Source organism: Leptonotus elevatus, chromosome 9 (assembly GCF_054856555.1).
Source record: "Leptonotus elevatus isolate MCC_2025b chromosome 9, RoL_Lele_1.0, whole genome shotgun sequence".
In the NCBI taxonomy this organism is placed as follows: domain Eukaryota; kingdom Metazoa; phylum Chordata; class Actinopteri; order Syngnathiformes; family Syngnathidae; genus Leptonotus; species Leptonotus elevatus.
This window is the reverse complement of record NC_141247.1, coordinates 20,587,697-20,606,485: the sequence shown is the minus strand read 5'-3', so window position 1 is coordinate 20,606,485 and position 18,789 is coordinate 20,587,697. Positions and strand designations below refer to the sequence as shown.

Below are 18,789 nucleotides of genomic sequence, written 5' to 3'. Positions count from 1 at the left end.
TTTTTTTGTATGCTAGAGCACACAGAAGGATTTGATGCAGCCTCTGAACTAAAAAAAATGGTTGAAGCAATGGTAGTTATTACAAAAAACAGCCAGTAGGTGGCAGCAGAGTATAAGAGATCAACCAGGGCCATGTTGCAAAAAGCTCTTTCCCCCACTGTTTTAAACAAATTTGTGAAAAATGATGAAGCTTAGCTACTTTCTAATGCTAATTGCTGCAAAACGTGAACAGATACAAATATACTTTTGTCCTGATGAAAGAACAGATTTTAATCTTTCTTTTGGTAGGTTCTATGTTTTTATAGCAATAGAACAGACTATTCTGTGGGCCTTGCAAAATTCAGTCAAAATCCAGTAAAACAGCTGGGAGCAAAGGGGGTTGCTTCAGTGAAAATGGCTGGGAGTGATTGATTTAATTGATTCACGTGTTAAATTTGTCACTTTTTACAGCATTCAATCAGATTTATCACCAGATTAAAAATGGGAGCGGACTTTGCTATCTTTAAAACTTCATCATCTTTAATTATCAGTCACAAAGCAATCTGCAAAGTCTGCATATTTCTTATTTAAAAAAAAAAAAAAAGCACGCTTAGCAAAAAATTCATTAGCACGTGTGCACGTGACACCACTGCAACATCAGTCAGAGGTTTCATCAGTGACCGTAATCTCATTCCCAATATCTGCCATGTGCTGTTTTTTCCCCCTGAACCACATGTTTGATTTAGTAAGTCTTGTGTCGAGCTGAGACCAAGGCAGCGCTGGGGTTCGGTTGTTTCTGTTGTTGCCGCAAGCAAAAAAAGTCCTGACATCAATTTGTGTTGGCTCGGCCCTTTCGGATACTCCCAAAAAACATTAAGGATTTAAAAGTGGATCGATGGGTTGTGTGTGTTTTTGTAGTCCCCTAGCAGCAGGCGTGGCACCCGAGCTGTACCATAAACATTCACATAGCGGCCCCAATAGCTCTGCGCAGACAAAATATTCCACCGTCGAGATGGCTCAACATAAACAAGTGAGGACAAACAGATGTTCAGCTCCCTTGCAGGTTATTGAGGAGGATTTTTGTTGATGAGGTGTCTTGGGTGACAAAATGCAGCCCATCCGCGTAATATAGATTTCCAATTTATACGCAGCCATAAAGAAAACATTTATAGAGTCCAGGCTGTCACGAATCTGTGGTACATGACCTTGGAGGACATAAATAATATAAAATGTGGTGACGAATCATGCTGGTATTTGTTCATTTGAATCATAGTTCCCAGAAGTCTGATTTTTTTTCTTCGGTTAAAAATCCGCAAAAGAATAACAACAGCACACTATTTCATGTACGTGCCATCTATCAGAAGCTAATGCTAATCTATGCTAGTGCTACAAGATCTTCGCCCCGGCCTAGTTGCCAAGTCATAGGTGCTATTTTGTAAATTAGGCACATTGTTATACAACAATGCAGAAAAATTGATATTTTCAAAACCAAAAGATTTACTTGTTGTGTACAATAAAACATTTATTTTCCATAATGTCCGTGTAACCTTTGAAAAATATTTTCTTATTCCCTTTCATTAGCTGAATGTATAAACTCAGTCTTGTGTGGACTTAGCATTTCTGCTTGTCTTTAAATTAGGGATAAACCGATATGTTTTTTTTCCCAGTGCCGATATGATACCGATTATTAGCAGTCAAGGCTGCTGATAACCGATATTTGGAGCCGATATTAATTTTCAGGGAAACATTTCAGGGAAAATATTGGCATCAAAAACAAATTCCAACTCTTAACTTTGTTGAAATGTTACAGGATATGTTAATTAAACAACTATTCAGATTTTCAAAATTGATTAAAAATAATAATAATAATAATTTGCCAGAAAATAAACATCTTTTAAAATTCTAACAAAACGTTGAGGATGCTCCCAGGGTCATCAGCCTGTCTTAAAAAGTTAAATGATATTTTAAACAACAGCTCCCTTTAGTTATCTACAGTAAATAGAGTTTTCTAAATTTTCATCTTGCAGTCAGCAGAATCTCTACTAAGTTAATGCAAACATTAAAACCGTAAATAGTTTCTTGAAGTTTACTCATGTTTAAATTGACCTCTTATCGGATTTCAGATTTATGTTCACAAAAGGCCGATGCCGATATTCGTCAAAATGCACAATTTCGCCGCCGATAATCGGTCCGGCTGATAATCCCTTTCTCCCTACTTTACCTGCACAATCTTCCAAACATTTTACTCTAAAAAGACTCCATTTGGTAAATTGTACTCAAAGTATTTTGTGTACGAGAGAATGTTTTTGGTCTCCTTTTGTATAGTAGCAAACAGTAGGAGTGGCATAGCTCAGGTGGTAGAGTGGCCGTCTCTCAGTCTGAAGGTCATCTGTTTGTTCCTCAACCCTTGAGCAAAGTTTTAAAAACTCACAAAATTTCTCATTTGCTCCCCAAAACGTATAAAAACTTTCTATTTTAAATATTGCCATGGTCCCAAAAACGTATTTATACTTTTTTGTTTTGTTTTTTGTTGTAGTTTTTTTTTAGGCGAGAGCATACAGGAGGCTTTGATGCAGCCTCTAACCTGAAGAGGTCGCCTAAAGCAATGGTAGTTATTACAAAAAATGGCTAGCAGGTTGCAGCAGAGTATAAGAGATCAACCAGGGCCATGTTGCAAAAAGCTCTTTTCCCCAGTGTTTTAAACAGATTTGTGAATAATAATGAAATTTAGCTACATTCTAATGCTAATTGCTGCAAAACGGAAACAGATACAAACATACTTTTTTTTTTCCTAATGAAAGAAGAGACTCTAATATTTATTTTGGTTGGTTGCATGTTTTTATAGCAATAGAACACAATATTCTGTCATAATCCTCCCGAAGGCGGTTGCTTCAGTGAAAATGGCTAAAACAAAAACCAAACCCCTCAAAACCAAATGTTTCTCAGTGCAAACATAGCCAAGTGGTCTTGAACAGCTGCGCTCACCAGACGCACCATCCGCATGTCTAAAAGCCAGAAGCGAGGCAGAGTGTCCATGACAGCAGCAGAGTGGCTCCGTCTCTCTGCTGTCACCCTCCAGTGAAGCAGCTTCTTTCCCGACAGTCCAACACCGCGGAGTGAAACTCATTCTCCACGCAACGCTGCCCTCCCAAATGCCTCCAGCTCTCCTCTCCACCGCCGCCCACAAGACCCTCACATTGCATCAAGTAAAGTGGTCTTCTCCTTCCAAACGTCTTCCCATATTCAATACGGGTGAGTATCATGGAAAATCACATTTACTTCAGTAGTTCAATTCAAAAGCAAAGCTCATAATCTAGTTACTACACAACGGGTTCTATTCTCATGACCAGCGCAAGTTTGGCGCAAAGCAGGTCTTTCATAAATATAAGAAACTACTTTTAAATTCACATAAACAGTAAATGTCAAGAAAACAGTAAGATAAAAAAAGGCCTTTAAAATTCTATTTTGTTGTTTAATTTATGGGGAAAAAGAGACATTAAAATGATCGATATCACGCCCGAAAAGAAAAAATCGAGCCCTACTATTAGGACAATTTTGGCATGTCACTAGTAAGCCAAAACTGTGCCCTACATTTGACATCCGTGTTCTCCTAGTATTACTAGTGAAGCACTAGATGTTAACGAGTAGAATTATATGCTACTGTAGCAACTAGAAGTAGCACACAGTTGTCAACTAGTGCACAGGTTTGCCTCAGTAGTAACTTCCCATTAATGACATTTCTGCTCAATAATAGCACAAGTTTGGTGCATCAGTAAGACAACTACATGTTACTACTAGTGAAGCAAAAGCTCTTGTTAGCATTTTGGTGCTACCGGTAGGGTCCAAAAGGCTATTAGTGTGTGACACTTTAGCAAGGGTGAGCAGATTTTCAAAATTAAAAACGGGATGCTACAATTGAGCAGAAAATCAAGCTAGTTTAGCTAATGCTAAATGCTAAAATACTAAATGTTCTGATGGATCGTAGCAGTAGGACTACATTTCCCACAATTCTTCGACACGGAAGACGGAAGTAGTTCTGGTATGAACAGTTAAAGCAGTACCGGAAAAAAACTAGCAAAATAAAATCTACTAGTGCTGCGAGTCCCTAAGCCTTCTACTAGTGCGCTGAATTACCTTCCAAGTGAAGAGGAAGAATATACTAGTACAAGACCTTAGCCTTGATATCAAGGATATTGGATAAATGCTCAAACGGTTTTCCATACATTTACATGGCATTTGTGTGTTACATGTATGTTATCAGTACTGGCATATTTGTGGAGTGTTTGAAATGATTGTTTGCTGACTTGGTGGACAATTACTGTAAAAAGAAAAAGAAAAAAAGATGACCACCAGAAAAAAACATGTATCTATTTCGACGTCTGTGGTTGGCCACGATATTAACACTGAAGGACATTTTCTTCTCATTTTTTTACTCGTTTATCTCTCTTGTCTTTTATTGGCCAACATTAATGCAGCTATCCGGATTGCTTTGCTTGCATTTATCGACCGATCCCGGCGATTACGCTTCATCTTAAAGCGATTCATCACAGAGTAGTAGAGTGGTGGGTCCGCTATGGAAGACCAACAACTGCCAAAATTCACAATAAATAAATGACAAAATAAATGACTAGAAGTGAAAATAAAAACGGATCTAAAAATATAACTCAAAATTAAATAAAAAAATAAATACAAATGAAAACATAAAAATAAAAAAAAAAATAAAAATAAAAAATATATATATAGATGTATATAGATATAAATATATATACATTTGTATTTAATTTTTGAGTTTTTTATATATCCATTTTTATTTTCACTTTTAGTCACTTATTTATTTATTTAGTCATTTATCTATTTAGAATTTTGCAGTTTTGATCCATACTGCCAGGACGAAATGTTATTCAAATGAGGGGGGCGGTCCTAAGTGTGTCTTGGGTTGGACGCCGCCGTTGCAAACTATCTTTCATTGGTCGAGTGAGCGACTCGGCGAACAAGGAAGTCTCGCCGGATTGCATTGGAAAACTCCAGCAATGGACGACTATCTTGTCCACTGTCACCTCGACTTGTTGTCGAGCAACTCAAGTCGCAAGTTGTTTAATACTTAAGCAGAGTGGTTTACGGAGGCACATTTGAAAGAAAACAAAGTTATTTCAATTTCCATTTTGTTCTTTTTGTTCCCTCTCTGTGTGGCCCAGTACGAACTGTCCGATGGACTGGTACCAGTCTACTGCCCGCTGGTTTGGAACCGCTGGTTTAGTACACTGGTGCATGATGTTTTGTGTTCGTCAGAGGGCTGCTCGCCTGAAATCCTGACCACAATGAGAGGCGGATTTGTCTAACTACATGGAGCGGCATTTTCACCCTTTTTCTCTTCTTATCTTCCTCTGCCACCACAAACTTCTCTGCTCCTGGTATGCTTTAGCGGCTGTGTGGAGAATACCAAGTGGCTTCTCCATTCACATGTGTAATCATCGGGCGTGCTCGGCTGTCAGGCTGCTGTTGCCGCATGTCTGCCTCGACCCAAGTGAGGCGTAAGCAGTGTTTCCCATCCTTTATTGAGCCGAGGCACACATTCCACATAACAAAAATCTTACGGCAACACCACCAGACAAAAACATCACAAAAGTACGAATACTGACATTTTACTACTATTTCATACTGACACACCCTGACACCTTCTTGTCTCAATGTACTCATAAATGTTTAATTGCACTCTGCACCTAACTATCTTAAGTCATTTGCTCCCAAAACGTATAAATACGTTCTATTTTAAATATTACAATACTCCCAAAGACGTGTTTATACGTTTTTATTGTGTTTTTATGGTAGAGCATACAGAAGGCTTTGATGCAGCCTCTGAACTGAAAAGAATGGTTGAAACAATGTATGTAGTTATTACAGAAACGGCCAACAGGTGGCAGCAAAGTACAAGAGATCAACCAGGGCCATGTAGCAAAAGGCTTCCCCCCAGTGTTTTAAACAGATTTGTAAATGATTAAACTTAGCTATATTCTAATGCTAATTGCTGCAAAATGGAAACAGATATAAATATACTTTTTTTCCTTATGAAAGAAGAGACTCTAATCTTTTATTTGGTAGGTTCTATGTTTTTATAGCAAAATAACACAATATTCTGTGGGCCTTGCAAAATCAGTCAAAATCCAGTAAAACAGCCGGGAGCAAAGGTGGTTGCTTCAGTGAAAATGGCTGTTAATAATGAATTTTGTTGATTAATTGATGAATCAAAAACAACGGGTTTTAAATTCCATGCCTTTTTTCAAAAATATCATCAAACATCAACATTATTTCAACTTGACAGTGCATAAAAAGCACAAACATAAATAATAAACACAAATATAATTCAGTTACTAGTTTGGATGTTGGAAAATAGGCACAAATATTGCAAATTTATTTATTTATTTATTTATTATTATTAATTTATTTACAAATTTACTGATGGGAAGTTGAAATTCCCAAGAGTTTGACAATTTTGAATAAAAAAGTTACCGGCATATAAATGATTACTTGATTATGTATATATTTTTTTGATTAATTGATTATAATCGATCAATTAATCTTTTAATCATTTCAATTAATTGTACCTGTAATATGTGTGTATAGCATTAATAAAATGTGGACAACAGTGTTTAATAAAGACCTCTAATGGCCATTTTGTTTCTGAAGGCACTTTTAGAACAAACTAAATAAACAATAACCACATAAACAAACAAATAACCATTCACACGATGGACAATTTGGAGTCATCAGTTAATCTGTTTTGGAAGGACAAAAGTACAGAAAATAAACGGATAATATTTTGTTGTCTGCGGAGATTTGCCTTACATTATAGGCTCTGTAACGGAAAACATCCCACTATATAAAACAAATATGTAAAAATTGCTTATTGAAGTTTTAGACATGTATACAATTGTAAAATATAACTTATAAAAACATACACGCCCATTCATGTTTTTATGGGTGATAAGTGCAGTGTAGATAAATGTCTATGCTATATCCATATAACAATGAATAAACAAGCATGTTTATCATGCATAGTTCTTTTTAATAAAAAGGCAATAAAGCAGAACGCTGTATTTCTTTAATAAAGAGTATTCACATTCTGTCTTTGCTCGGATATTTGCAGGAGGTGTGTGCCTCTCTGTAGTATAATATATTGTCTGCTGAATAGGAAATGAATATATGCATGGCTGCTCGTCCAGCTTGAATCCATTCAGTGCTCCTTGGGTGAAGGAGAGAGGCAAGCAAGTTGCATCCTGCTGCTCTGTGCAGATTTAAAAGAGCTTGAGCTGCATTGAAGCAGATACACCGTTCTTGTTTGCCTTTCTTATTGTTGTACGTGATGTGAAATTCGCTTACAAGCATTCGCCAAGGGCTTTTATACCTGGGAAAAAAAGGATCCTTGGTATCTTACAATTTGTTCACTCGTTTGAAAGCATCATCATCCTTTGTGGTATTGATTTATTTGGATTTTCTTTTTTTTTAATGGTTCAATGCTCTTGGCTATGCTGAATCGCACGACTGGTCCGAAATATGAAAGGCTTAGACAACAGGTTTTTTTTTTTTTTTTAAGTCAAGGGGTAAAACAGCACATCAGAGCCATTCATTCTCCAATATTTCACACAGGACGCCTGTTACATTTGTGTGCACCTGCGGAGAGACGCATCTTCTTTTTTTGGTCCACTGAGCGACAATTCGGTTACCAGTTATGATGAATCTGAGTGCAACTGTGCATTTTTGTCCCACTTAACGGGACACAATCGATAACGTGAGCATCTTATCAGCGACCACGGCGTGATAACCCCACTATGAGGGCCTAATCAATACGAATGCAGGCATAATCAAAAAGATTCTCGGAGACATGTGATACTGAACACTTTGCAAATTGATTTGAACGGATCGATGAATGAAACCGTCTCAAAGTGTACAAAAGCGATGTAACTGTGGGGAATGTTTGCAATGGTGAAAACAGGAATATAAATGAATTTCTGGCAGAATTTTGGGGCAAATGTTGGTGATGATCTTTAAAAATGATATTTTACCCCAAGAACTGCATAGAGCTGGCTGTTTTTGTCACTGTTCTTAACCTTGTTGGAGGTACTGAACCGCAACAGTTTCCTATGCGCATTCATCGAACCCTTCTTTATTGAAAAAAAACAACAATAATATTTTCTTCAAATTCAAGGCATATGTACAGGGACAGTAGATACAATGAAAACTGCAGAGGCCCCAGAATTGAACCCTGTGGAACACCGTATGTTAGGTCTAAATGTTTTTGGTATGTATGTATTTTTTGGTTCCTGCTGTTTTCTTGACATTTACTGTTCACAGAAATGTAAACAATGTTACCTTTACAAAAGACCTGATTTATGTACTTTAAGACAATTAAGCATATTTACAATTTATATTTAGGTTACTATAACGTGTTACTTTCATGTAAAAAAACAAAAAAAACAATCATGTGAGCAGATACTGCCTCTGCATAATTTGGAATTGAACTGAAATAGAATTTGCTCCTCAAAACATATAAATACGTTCTAATGTTTTAAGTGTCCCAAATATGTATTTGTACGTAGTTTTTTTTTTTTTATGCTAGAGCATACAGAAAGAAGGCTTTGATGCAGGCTCTGAACTGCAAAGAACAGGTGAAGCAATGGTAGTAATTACAAAAACGGCCAGCAGGTGGCAGCAGAATATAAGAGATCAACCAGGGTAAGCTGGGAAACAAGCGGATTTCCCCACAGTTCTAAACAGATTTGTGAATAATGATGAAACTTAGCTATATTCTAATGCTAATTCCTGCAAAACGTTGACAGATACAAATATATATTTTTTTTTTTTTACCTGAAGAAAGAAGAGACTAATCTTTTGGTAGGTTCATGTCCTTGATATTTAAGAAGAATTGATGTCCATGAATATATGTATAATGTATATAGACAAAATCTAATCTAAATTTTTTTTGCAAATCAAAATCAAATCAATTCAGGAAATTTGTATCGATATTCAGCCCTACTGTTAACTACTGTCATTTTTACACTTTACAATCAAGTATGTTAAAAACTTTTTTCTTTAAAAAAAACAAAACAATGGTGTTCAGTGAGGTTTACAAATCAGAAGCTGGAACTGTGTTTGACATCACTCGGGGTCCTCAGTTTAAGAATGAAAGCCTTCCAGTCTTGGATGGTGGCGTGACTGGAATTTGTATACACGTCCGAACGCTTGAGTTCGTCTAACGCTACTTGCCGTTCGTAACTGCAAAACTGTCGGGAGCGCCCCCTGTAATATAAATTATGACAAGTTTTCCCTGTGTGTTTTTTTTTCTCCTGCACTTAAGCTCAGTCATGTGTTAACGTTGCGTTCCAAAACAAGATCTCCATAGAGACAATAAACCTTGTTTTGCTCCCAGCAACAATATCTTATTGATGTGTTTAGCAGCTTTAAAATGAGATTGCTTGTACTGTAGATCACACAAGTGGTTGTCGACATGAATCCATCCAGTCATTTTCTATTCCTCGTTAGGCTCGGATACTATTAATGCTTTGTTGACAATTCCATCACCTGCAGCAGAATATTATATCACAATTATGAAACATATTGTAATTAACAGTGTATAATACGAGTGAGGCTAATGTACTATGAGTTAGTTCTTTATGAGCTTTTCGACTATCTTTTTTTTTTCCTGCTGTGCTTTTAAGATGAAAAGACAAACAGCCGACGAGCAAAAGGTCTTGAAGGACAGATTATGAGCTACTAAACCACTTGCGGTGATAAAATTAAGGTGTAGCCGAGCCGCCCCAACATACATCCAGTGTTCCAATAAAAAGGAGGACATTATCCGAGCTGACGGGGGCATCGTGGTGCAGCTAAACGGCGTAAAACTGAACCGGCAGAATTTCACCAGTCAGCAAAAAATACTGCAGCTTCTTGTTAAGCTGCATCAAAGAACCGATTCATCTTCAAGCTCATCTCACACGTGCTGATTGTAAATCATCAGCTAATAATTAATAGTTCAAGCTACGGTGTAAAATGCTTCTCAGTAGACTGGAAACCTCCGCCAAGGCAAAGCAATCCAAATTTGGATCAGTACCAAATTGTACATCTTCTTACCTTGATGCCACTTTAAGCCCGATTTTTTTTTTCATTCAGGCATTATTTACTGAAAAATTATGCGAAAGGTAAAAACTCCAAGATTTCAATATAAATTGCACCTTAACTTATTCACTGAAGCAACCCCCTTCGCTCCTGGCTGTTTTACTGGATTTTGACGGATTTTGCAAGGCCCACAGAATATTGTGTTCTATTGCTATAAAACATGGAACCTGCCAAAAAAAGTCAAGTTTTTTCATCAGAAAAAAAGTACATTTGTTTCTGTTTCCGTTCTGCAGCAATTAGCATTAGAATATAGCTAAGAATATATATTATATTCACATTCCTGTCAAAAAGAGCTTGTTGCAACATGGCCCTGGCTGATCTCTTATACCCTGCTGCCACCCGCTGGCCGTTTTTCGTAATAACTACCATTGCTTTAAGCTGTCAGAAGCTGCATCAAAGCTGTATGCTCTTGCATAAAAAAACGTACAAAAATAAAAACGTGTAAATACATTTTTGGGATTGAAGGACAAATTATTTAAAAAACGTGTTTACACGTTTTTGGGTTTGAATGACTTAAGCTCCTAAAGCTCATTGAGCCATTTGCAGAAGTAAAAAGTTAATATTTTGTCCAGAATTATTTAGATAACTTAATTTTCATGTACAATTAATACCTTTTTAAAAAAAAGATTTTTTCCACTTGCTGTCGACTGAAGATAACATCACCTGTGCTGAGGAAGTAGGTAACAACCAATCATTGCCTCACCTGTTTGGTCAGAAAACTGAGCCATGATTGGTCGTTATCTACTTCCTCAGCACAGGTGATGTCATCTTCAGTGGTAAGCAAGTGGAAAGATTTAAGTAATTTGCTCCCCAAAATGTATAAATATGTTCTATCTTAAATATTACGAGTGTCCCAAAGACGTATTTATAAATTTTTATGAAAATGTTTTTATGCTAGAGCATACAGAAGCCTTTTTATGCAGCCTCTAAACTGAAGAGAACGGTTGAAGCAATAGTAGTTATCACAAAAACGGCCAGCAGGTGGCAGCAGAGTATAAGAGATCAGCCAGGGCCATGTTGCAACAAGCTCTTTTTGCCAGTGTTTTCACCAGGAATGTGAATATTGATGAAACTTAGCTATATTCTAATGATAATTGCTGCAAAACAGAAACAGATAAAAATTGACTTTTTTTCCTGATAAAAGAAGGGACTTTAATCTTTCATTTGGTAGGTTCCATATTTTTATAGCAATAGAACACAATATTCTGCGGGCCTTGCAAAATCAGTCAAAATTAGGTAAACCAGCCCGGAGCGAAGGGGGTGGCTTCAGTGAAAATGGCTGCGACTGAATGAGGAAAAGGTATTTATTTAGTTATCAAATGAATTATGGACAAAATGTTAATTTTTTTGCTGTTGAAAATGGCTCAATGACTACGTCATATAGAGATCCTTTTTTTATTTTTTATTTTTAATGTTACTGATGTAAATATACTCGATATATATAATATATTCTCGAAATATCCTTTTGTGGATGAAAATCAGTACACTGTCCACTTCAAATCCTCATTTTGCTTATTAATTTTTTTTGACAGTGAGAGGAAGTCCAAATGCAGTTTGTACGTGTGGCCAATAAGTGTGGAGGCAAACGGATGCTGGGCACTAATGTGTTAGAACAGGCTCCTCTCGGCTCATTACAGTCTAGCGCATAACACGCACACACAGAGGAAAACGAGCCAGTCAGAGCATTTTTCGTGTTTGGGCCAGCCAAAACGTCCACACAAAGACAACAGTATGCACGCGCACTATCCAGAGGAACATGGGGGGGAATGGAGCAGATTTTCCAATGTTCCCTTTTCAAGAAACATGTCTGTGTTTTCACAGTCAATCGTCTGACACCGTGACCTTCACTCTTAAAGGCTGATTAAGATGGCAGCCGAGTGCCGCGTTTCAGCGCCCGAACGTTTTACTTGACCAGGCTGGAGCCAGAACCAAGAGGAGAGACTGGAACGGCAGTTGGGCACCCAGAAGTGACATTTACAATTTAAAGATGAGAGCTGCATGTACTTAATTAAGAACTCGCTAGGGCACGTCAGCTACTCTCCCCGTCACCGCTTCCAAGGAAAGCTTATTTCATGCTCCAAAAAGCATTTGTGTCTCAAAGAGGCAGACGCACACGAGCGGGCGGGCAGCTATGTGTGTTTGCCTGCGCTACAAAACAAAGAGTGTCAGACAAAGATTTACAGAATAATTAATCCCAGACAAAAAGTCTTCAAGCCTGCAGAAGCGAACGCGAACATGTGTTCAAAGTGTAGCGGCACACCGTGTTGCTGTTCCAATTAGAGCTGTCAAAATTAATCGAGTAATCGAAAAATCGACAACTATTTTAAATCATTTGCTCCCAAATACGTTGTTGTTTGAATATTGTGGTGGTCCCAAAAACGTATTAATACGTTTTATGTTGTTGTTGTTTTTTAATGGTAGAGCATACAGAAGGCTTTGATGCAGCCTCTGACCTGAAGAGGATGCTAAGAGCAATGGTAGTAATTACAAAAACGGTCAGCAGGTGGCAGCAGAGTATAAGAGATCAACCAGGGCCATGTTGCAAAAAGGCTTCCCCCCCAAAAACGGTCAGCAGGTGGCAGCAGAGTATAAGAGATCAACCAGGGCCATGTTGCAAAAAGGCTTCCCCCCCCTCAGTGTTTTAAACAGATTTGTGAATAATGATGAAACGTATCTATATTCTAATGCTAATTGCTGCAAAACGGAAACAGATAGATATATACTTTTTTCAAAAAGCGGCCAGCAGGTGGCAGCAGAGTATAAGAGATAAGCCAGGGTCATGTTGCAACAAGCTCTTTTTTCCCAGTGATTTCAACTAATGCTAATTGCTGCAAAACAGAAACAGATACAAATGTACTTTTTTCCCCCGATGAAAGAAGAGACTCTAATCTTTCTTTTGGTAGGTTCCATGTTTTTATAGCAAAAGAACACAATATTCTGTGGGCCTTGCAAAATCAGTCAAAATCCAGTAAAACAGCCCGGAGCGAGTCAATGAGTTAATAATCGAGTCATCGTTTGGAGCCATTTTATTAATTTAAAAATGTCCAAATCCTCTGATTTCAACATATCTACAGTAATTGTTCACTCAATTCTCGTGTTTAATCAAAATAAGACACTTGCAAACATCAGTTTTTTACTTTGGAAAACAATGACCGAACCGGTAACATAGTACTTCAATCCACATTTTTTAAATCACTATATGAATACTAAGTACAAAATAAACACCAATAACTGGTTAATAAAGAGTAATCAGGGGAAAAAAGGCTTTTGTAATACACTTTAATGCAAAATTTAAATGAATCCGATTAGTCGATGAATCCTTTGATAGATGAGTCAATTGTAAAAATATTTGATAGTGACAGCTAGTATTGGGCAATAACTAGTTACTAGTAACCCATTACTGTAACTTTGTTACTTTTTACAATAACTAATACTCTTAACGCATTACTTTTTTAAATACAGTAACTCAATTACAGTTACAATATGGTCAGTTACTTGATAAATTATTTAATTTAATCATTTAATTGTGTGACACTCAAGAGGATAAGTGGTTCAGAATCAAATAATGAATGGATGGCTGCAGTGTTCTTCATTACTTCCTGTTTACAATGCATTGCCGCTGCCGTACTAACGAAGAAAACGCATTGTGGGCGTGTATCGGATTCGGCAGTCATGGAGAGTCAAGGCAAGCGCAAGACGAGTTTTTCGACTTAAGTTGAGCATAAAGGAACAATGTAAGAGTTACTTTTAATCGTAACGCATTACTTTTTTTGTTTAAGTAATCATCAGAGTAATTGAGTTACTTTTAGAATGAAGTAACTGTAACTAGTTACTTCTTTTTTTTGTAACGAGCACAACACTAGTGACAGCACATAAACTATCCACCTTCTTTTTACAAAAATAAAAATAACAGCACTATTATTCATTTACATAACTCCTTAGGACAGGTGTCGCCATGGTAACATGTAGAGAGAGGAGCACTGGTTTATGTGTACACTGCAGCAGCTGTGGCCCTGAGGGCTCAAGGATGAGCGCAGGTTATGAGTAAGAGGTTGCACACCGTGCAAACCCCGAGACAACATCTATAAGTGGCTCCACAAAAAAAGGCTCTTTGTTTGCGCTTTGTCTTTAAGCAAGTTTGACGCCAGGATTTGTCAACCGTGATTTAGGATCGCTACAGACCTTGTTTATTGTGCGTGTACCTGAGCGCTTTTGGTGATAAAAACATGCTGTACTTGTCGGGTGAAAGTGAATTAAAGGGAAGATAGTCCAGTGTCTTTGAGAGTTGTGTTGAAATGTCAACTGTAGGCTTTTTGCTTTCTCAAGGAGAACAGGTGGACGCGATGCAAAATGTGCACTGAAGAGAAGTTATAATCATTGTTTGCAGATGATTAAGATGTGATCAAGTGATGGTTTCATTATTATTTTTAATTTAGTCATATTTGTGCAAACGGTCAGTACGACCTGGCAGCCAGATGACTGATAATTTCACCAATCATATTTATTAGGGCTGGCTTAAAAAAAAAATCATTTTCATAGAGTCTTAAAACCCTAACTTGGTCTCTTTAACTCATTCACTCCCACCCAGCCATGTTCCCTGAAGCACCCCCCTTCGCTCCCGGCTGTTTCACTTGATTTTGACTGATTTTGCACGGCCTACAGACTATTGCGTTCTATTGCTATAAAAACATGAAACCTAACAAAAGAAAGATTAGAGTCTCTTCTTTCATAAAAAAAAGTATATTTGTATCTGTTTCCGTTTTGTAGCAATTAGCATAAGAATATAGCTAAGTTTCATCATTATTCACAAATCTGTTGAAAACATTAGCAAAAAGAGCTTGTTTCAACATGGCCCTGGCTGATCTCTTGTATTCTGCTGCCACCTGCTGGCCGTTTTTTGTAATAACTACCATTTCTTTAAGCAACCTCTTCAGGTCAGAGGCTGCATCAAAGCCTTCTGTATGCTCTAGCATAAAAAAACTTAAAACAACAACGTATAAATACGTTTTTGGGACCATGGCAATATTTAAAATAGAACGTTTTTAAATGTTTATGTGAGCAAATGAGTTGATATGTTTTTTCCATAAATAAATGTGAAAATAGAATTGTATTTAAAGGCCTAAAATGTTTTGTATCTTGCAATTTTCTTGAAATTTAAAAGGAATTTAAAAGCATTTTCTTACTTTTACGAAAGACCTGACATTTGGCACTTTAAGACAATTCAGAATCTTTTAAATTTATATTTTATTATACATTTTAATGCAGCCTCTGAACTGCAGAGAACAGGTGAAGCAATGGTAATAATTACAAAAATGACGAGCGGGTAGCAGCAGAGTATAAGAGATCAACCATGGCCATGTTGCAACAAAGTTCATTTATCCACAGTTCTAAACAGATTTGTGAATAATTATGATACTTTTTTTTCCTGATGAAAGAAAATACTCTAATCTTTCTTCTGCTAGTTCCCATGTTTTTATAGCAATAGAACACAATATTCTGTGGGCCTTGCAAAATCAGTCAAAATCCAATCAAACAGCCGGGAGCAAAGGTGGTTGCTTCAGTGAATATGGCTGGGAGGGAATGAGTTAAAGGAACGGCAAGATGATGTTCACTAGCAGGTGATGTAATCAAATCCACCAAAATCACGTTTCACCACTTGTGCGACTGCTTAGACCTGCTTTTATCCAGTCTGTCTACTTTTTGTCACAAAATGTTAATAGGTAGAACACTTACCATACAGCTGACCAAAACAATTATTATTATTATTATTATATTTAGTTTATTTAATTGTCCTCCTGACTGCCTTAAATGGCGTGAGCTTTTTCCGAATCAAATTCGATTTGAACAACAGCTGCAAAAGGGAATTGCGTCAATCACTACCTGCTGAGCAGCCACGTTTCATCACTCAAAGTCAATTTTTGTTTTGTTCCCCCCCCAAATCCATTACAACTCTACCCTTAAGCATTTTCCGTGTTTCCTTCTCTGGGAGCAAAATGGATGCCAAGATGAAATTCCTGGAATTGCTAATGACTTTATTAGCGAGCCTTCTCTGTGATTAATGGTGGCGCTCCGTCACCCAGTGTGACGGCGTCCGCTCAACGGGAGACAGTGTTGTGACTGCAGACGAGGACCGTTTTGATGAGACTGGAAATGATCACACCTACTGAGGCGCACTCGCAAGACTCGTCGCATCCTAAATTCAGATTGAGGACCGTGAATTGATTTCGATTGAGGACGGAGAGGCTTGCATTTCAGAGACTGATTGCTCTGTCAGTCTTTTAGAAGAGACATTTGCACATGAAATGTTGGATACGACAGCTACATGGTAACAGAAACTGGACTCTGTTAAGAGTCCATTGAGGGCTGTCATCTCTATCTGAACATGAAGAAGAAAGGCATCCTCAGCGTGCCTGAGCCTGTCAGCTCAAGGGACGTGAGATAAGAAAACCCACAGTGCACGATGACTGCTGCAAGCTAATCGTCATGACGATCGTCATATTTTGAACAAGTGAACAGTGCAGGAGATGCACAGAAATGTCCCGGTATAAGATAAAAGTAGTCCTCCAAAAGCTTCAGATGAGCATGCTCGTGTTCAAACTAGTAAATGTTCCCTTGTAAAAAAATAAATAAATAAAAAATAAAAATCTGCCCTCAAGGTACAGAACTATCATCCAGTTTTACATGAGTTCATGTATTAATAATCAGTATAATAATCACAGTCGATACCATTCTGACATGTCAAGGAGGCGGAAACATACTCAATGTAACTTCAAAATAAAGTTGACCAAATACAGTAATACATTGACGGCAATGCAAATAGCCTTAGTTCGCTTTTACTTTGAAATTTGCCCACGTCGTGGTGTGATAGCTCGATGACTTCCCTTTTAGAGGTTACTTTATCGTAGCTGATTGACATAGTTGCGACCAACGTCAACACAACGCTATTCCGAACTCATGTTCAATCGCTAATTAAGGATGCTAAGAAACCGCTAATTAAGTACGCCGTCATTTTATGATACGGCAGAAGTTTCCGACGTAGTGGCTAACGGCTAGCTGTTAGCATGACCAACGAGTGTCTGGCTGCCGGCTGGTAAGTTTGACAGCTGGTACCTGCAACCTGGCTTACTTTAATTCCTTTTCCATATTCTGGACCAAGGCTACTTTGTAATTCACTCTCCATGTTTAAAGAAAGGGAATGTGCCTTAAATTGCATGTTGAAGTCTTTTCAATATATTAAAAAAAAGATAAATAGAACTTTGTCTTCTTTAATTTTATAAAACAGTTTTGCCCATTAAAAAAAAAGAAAAACTTTCAACTCAAAATGTCAAATTTAGCTGTTTAGATTATAGGAAAATAAGTTTAAGCCATTAAAACCTTGTTATTTTACACATGAACCATAAAAGTCGTGTTCCAAAATCCTGAATAGCTATATTAAACATTTTGTATAGATTTTTTTTAATGAAAAAAGTGCATCACAAAATAAATGAAGGCAAAGTGATATTTATCTTTTTTTTTGCTGATCCGAAAAACTATATGAGCCGTGACTCAAATCCTTGATCCGACCCACTAATATTTTAGTATTGCAATATTGCCCTTATTGTTACATCTCTAGTTGTAATACGTTGATGTGTACGTGTATGTGTGTTTTAACGGCTACTTATGTTGCCAATTTTTGACTATTTTAAAATAGCAAATACTGGCCAATTAAATCGTTTGCTCACTAATCATACCATCTTCAAAGGCAATTTAAGCAAATGTGTTATTTCAGAAGTTTGTATGAAACTGGTAGCCTTTCGCATGAATCATTTCAAAAAGGTTGACGACCCCTGAACTCTGCCAATCAAACACACAATGAGGTTCGGGTGCAAAACCAACTCATCTATGCCTGGCAGTGATGCCCCTACATGCCTGGATTGCTGTGTCCACTCTCCTCACAGCTGTTTAAGTTCCTTTTCCTTTACTGCAGCTGTATTTTCTATCCCAGATTCTCTGTGGCCATTTGTATTCTGCCACTGTTTGTTCAAATCTCTGCAAAGAATCACACTTTCATGGCGGGAGGACACCAACATCTATTCGCATTGCAGCAGAAATGTAAACTTTACAGTCAGACTCTCTTTCACTGCACTTCAAGTCAGTGTGGTATTTTTTATTTTATTTTTTTTACTTAATTCTGCTTTCTGATGGTGACCCACGTGCATGTGTTAAAATACATAGCTGTGCGTCAGCAACGTGGAGGCAAGCAAAACAAGCCCATCTAAGACTATAAGTGGGCCCATGAGTTGATTATAGTCCCGAAACGCTGCAGGGATAAACAGCATGTTTGTTAACACAGTGTTTCATATGCTAATGAAGATTTTGTTTTTGCCAAACACAGTGTTTAATATGCTACGCTGTGTTAGGACAACAAGGGATTCATCTCTCAACCTTGTCTTAAACTTAAATTGAAGATATTTTATGGAAATAGAAAAATAAAAGTGTCTCTATTATTATAACCAAATTGTTTTATTAATCACACGCAGGCGGTGTGTGTGTGTGTGTGTGTGCGCGTGCCCACAACGGCTGATGACTGCAGCACAATGTGATTGCCGTATTGACTGCAATCATTCACAGTTATGGCCACGGCCACTGGCTGACGGACCC

The 18,789-nt window shown here is 37.5% G+C and overlaps 1 protein-coding gene and 1 long non-coding RNA gene across 4 annotated transcripts in view; one reads left to right on the top strand and one right to left on the bottom strand.

The window, feature by feature from the left end:
* frmpd3 (FERM and PDZ domain containing 3) overlaps positions 1-18,789 on the bottom strand; it is an 81,527-nt gene that overhangs the window by 28,522 nt on the left and 34,216 nt on the right. The gene's annotated exons all lie outside the window — the stretch shown is intronic.
* Positions 17,063-18,789, top strand: part of LOC147168738 (uncharacterized) — a 36,006-nt gene continuing 34,279 nt past the window's right edge. The window contains exon 1 of the long non-coding RNA XR_015096013.1: positions 17,063-17,239. This is a non-coding gene — a long non-coding RNA (uncharacterized LOC147168738). The remainder of the gene's footprint in view (positions 17,240-18,789) is intronic.